Source organism: Octopus sinensis, linkage group LG17, assembly GCF_006345805.1.
Source record: "Octopus sinensis linkage group LG17, ASM634580v1, whole genome shotgun sequence".
Classification (NCBI taxonomy): Eukaryota; Metazoa; Mollusca; class Cephalopoda; order Octopoda; family Octopodidae; genus Octopus; species Octopus sinensis.
This window is the reverse complement of record NC_043013.1, coordinates 49615992-49619847: the sequence shown is the minus strand read 5'-3', so window position 1 is coordinate 49619847 and position 3856 is coordinate 49615992. Positions and strand designations below refer to the sequence as shown.

General features: G+C 38.3%; 1 protein-coding gene and 1 non-coding gene across 15 annotated transcripts in view; both read left to right on the top strand.

Annotated features, from left to right (window-relative positions):
• Positions 1-1177: 1177 nt before the first annotated feature.
• Trnal-uaa lies at positions 1178-1260 on the top strand. The gene has a single exon. It is a non-coding gene; the product is annotated as a tRNA-Leu (tRNA).
• Positions 1261-2829: 1569 nt separating this feature from the next.
• The window catches only part of LOC115220674 (poly(rC)-binding protein 3), a 258024-nt gene continuing 256997 nt past the window's right edge, over positions 2830-3856 (top strand). For all 14 annotated transcript variants that reach the window (XM_036510560.1, XM_036510562.1, XM_036510566.1 and 11 more), the window contains exon 1: positions 2830-2940. The gene's annotated coding sequence lies outside the window, so the exon portion shown is untranslated. The remainder of the gene's footprint in view (positions 2941-3856) is intronic.

Here is a 3856-nt window from a genome sequence, read left to right as displayed (position 1 = left end):
TTGGGACTTCAAATTCTGCCAAAGTCCACTTAGCCTTTCATCCTGTTGGGATTGATAAAATAAGTACCAGATGAGTGCTGGAGTCGATGTAATTGACTCGACCCCTCCCTCGAAATTTTTGGCCTTGTGCCAAAATTTTAAATCGGCACGTGTGTGTGTGTGTGTGTTTGAATTATATAACATTCTTTAATACAGAATTTATGTACACCCTCATCCACATTTATACATCAAACTACCAATGTCACTTGCATTATGTTGCTCTCACCATCATCCATCATCATACCTTTTTTTTCTTTGTTTCTTCTCACAATTGTATGCTTTCTCCAAATAATAAGAATATTAACACATCATCATCTACCATCAGCATTTAACGACTGTTTTCCATGCTGGCTCTGGCTCTGTAGTACAAATGTCTTGTTTTCATAAGTTTTGCATCAAAATATACCACCAAACCTTAGTCCCAATTTATGTTCCTAACACTAGCTTAATGATAACTAAGTTATTTTACTAAATTCTTTTCTATATTTAAAATAATTGAAAGAAACACAGAGCATCTCAAAATAAACACAGTAACGAAAGGGTTAACAGGAACTGTCAAAGCCAGGGACTGCAGCAGGTTCCATATCTCAGGCCTAATAAAAACATATTAGTTTGATTTTTATTTTCCAGGAAAATGGTTGGGTATTATTTGTGCACTTCTGTCTTTCTCTCCCTCCAACATAATCAACCACCAAAATATAAAGTGTATTTGTACTTGTCTGCTTGTTGCCTGATTGTCTGAGATTATATTCATATTCTTGCAGGAATTGTTACTGGTGATGAGTTTAGATTTTCTATTGTGAAAATTGTTTTCTGCTTTATTGTTTGTCGAGCTTTTTTTAGCAAGTTATTCGGATATTAAGTGCATGGCCCAATTCTATAAGTATGTCAAATCCTGGATGATTGCTAGTACCGCAAAATATATGCTGAAGAGTATTGCATATAATGAATATTAGAAAATAATTTTCTTTCATTTCATTTGTTTAATTTGGATTAATTATTCTTCTGATAATGTAAAAGGGTGGTGGTGGGCATGTGGGGGTATTGAAAAGGGTCATACTTGTCCAGGCATAAGTTCAGGCTTTCATTGAAAATTTTGGTTTGGAAATTTGAATTTTTAGTGCTATTTTTAGTGTTCAGCACGATGGCCGAGTGGTTAAGGCGTTGGACTTAAGTTCCAATGGACATTTGTCCGCGTGGGTTCGAACCCCACTCGTGCTAATAAATTTTTTCCCCGTCACTTAGCGGTTCAGCAAAAGAGACCGATAGAATAAGTACTGGGCTTACAAAGAATAAGTCCCGGGGTCGAGTTGCTCGATTAAAGGCAGTGCTCCAGCATGGCCGCAGTCAAATGACTGAAACAAGTAAAAGAGAAAAAGAGAAATTTACAATTCAGATGATTTTTAGTCAAAAAATGTAAGCACTTCTCTACTGAGGATTTCTCATCCTATTGCTTTTAAATTCATTTTTATGGTGCCTGGAGCAAAACCACCATCAGTTTGAGAAATGACAGAACCATGTATGAAAGCTGAAAAACAAAACCAGCCGCTGCCATGTAAAAGAGATATAAGCTTGCCTTCATGAAACTAAGTGAGAGGTGATGGTGCCACAAAGGGAAGCAGGAGATGTCAGCAAGTCAATGCTCTGTAGTGGACATGAAGATGAAAATACTCTGCACAACAAAGTGGCATTGCATTAAACACACTCTCAGAAGGCCCAGCATAATGTTACCAGGAAGTCCTATCCTACACGAAAAATTCACAAAGTAAAATGAAAGAATTTCTGGCAATGTGACTTGAGAACAATATGGAAAAATCTGGATTGAGCTGGGAGTAAATGGAGAAGAAGGCCCTGGACAAGAGCGAGAGGAGGAAAGTCATGATGGCTAAGGCCCCAGAAAACACCAAAGGCCTGAAGAAGATAAATATTTTATTTATCTGTCATAGGCGCAGGAGTGGCTGTGTGGTAAGTAGCTTGCTAACCGACCACATGGTTCCGGGTTCAGTCCCACTGCGTGGCATCTTGGCCAAGTGTCTTCTGCTATAGCCCCGAGCCGACTAATGCCTTGTGAGTGGATTTGGTTGACGGAAACTGAAAGAAGTCTGTCGTATATATGTATATATATATATATGTATGTGTGTGTGTGTGTGTCTGTGTTTGTCTCCCTAGCATTGCTTGACAACCGATGCTGGTGTGTTTATGTCCCCGTTACTTAGCGGTTCGGCAAAAAGAGACCGATAGAATAAGTACTGGGCTTACAAAAAGAATAAGTCTCGGGGTCGATTTGGTCGACTAAAGGCGGTGCTCCAGCATGGCCGCAGTCAAATGACTGAAACAAGTAAAAAGAGAAAAAAAAAAGAGTATGACTGAATAGTCAATTTATAATCACTGTTTTATCTACCGGAATCGATTGGATTTTCATGCACTGTTCTACCCTGAGTTATACTATGAAGCTTGATTCAACTACTTATTTGAAAACACCTCTACCCACTCTCAATGCATCTGAATGTTTATTCAACTCATTAACATTAATTCTGTCTTTCTTGAAAGTTGCAAACATCTGTACTAGAATAGATGAAACAGTTAACATGTTTATAGTTCTCTGCACTTCTAAAGTTTAATTCTAAAGTGGTGATTATATCCACTCATTTATAAAATGTATCACATTTTATAATAGTATGATTTGATGTTTTAAACGTTTTATGGTGTCATCACATTTTTAGAAAATAAAAGCATTTACAAAATATTCTGCTTGCAATTATGTATTTAAACTTTTTAATATTGTTTTTTTTTTCTATTTTATTTCCAGTTTGCAACAATGCTTAGGATACAAGTTATTAGAGCACTGGTAATGACTAGATGAATTCTTCTTCGTTAATGTACACCTAATTATTGTTACAGGTAAGTGTATTTTAAAATTGTTTATTGTTACTTATAAAAGTCATTGAATGATGTAATTGTTCTGGATATATATACAGTATGCTGTGCGTGAGAAGACCCGGCAGGACAAGTGAGGCCATAACCCGTGGCCTCTACCTGGGATGTAGCCAGTCCACTTATGCATACCTTTCCTTCGTGGGACACAAAACTCTACTTGTGAAGACTCTTTGAGGCAAGTGAAAATCAAAATCAAAATCGAAATAGATCAACATCAATGGAATTTGTAGCTGTGATACCAGTGCCGGTGGCACGTAAGAGAACCATCCGAATGTGGCTGTAGCCAGTGCCACCCTGACTGGCCTCTGTGCCAGTGGCACGTAAATAGCACCATCTAATCGTGGCCGTTGCAAGCCTTGTCTGGCCTCCGTGCTGGTGGCACATAAAAAGCACCATCCAATCGTGGTCGTTTGCCAGCCTCATCTGGCATTTGTGCCGGTGGCACGTAAAGAGCATCCACTACACTCATGGAGTGGTTAGTGTTAGGAAGGGCATCCAGCTGTAGAAACACAGCCAGATCAGACTGGAGCCTGGTGCAGCCTCCTGGCTTCCCAGACCCCAGTTGAACCGTCCAACCCATGCTAGCATGGAAAGCGGACGTTAAACAATGATGATGATGATGATGATATTGTATTGACATATGAATATGCTTGAATTGAGAATTTCGGACATTAGACATTAAGACTCGTTATTACTTAAAGTTGCATCCATGGAACATTTGGCATCACTGGTCCAATCTCTCAATTAATACATAATTTAGGTTCTATTTAGAAGTGTATAATAGTGTTCTTGATTAGGTAAGGATTATTTCATTTGGGTTCCAATTTTGACAGATATTTTCAGAAGTATTAGCATTGTTGTTCTTGGAGCTTAACCCTTT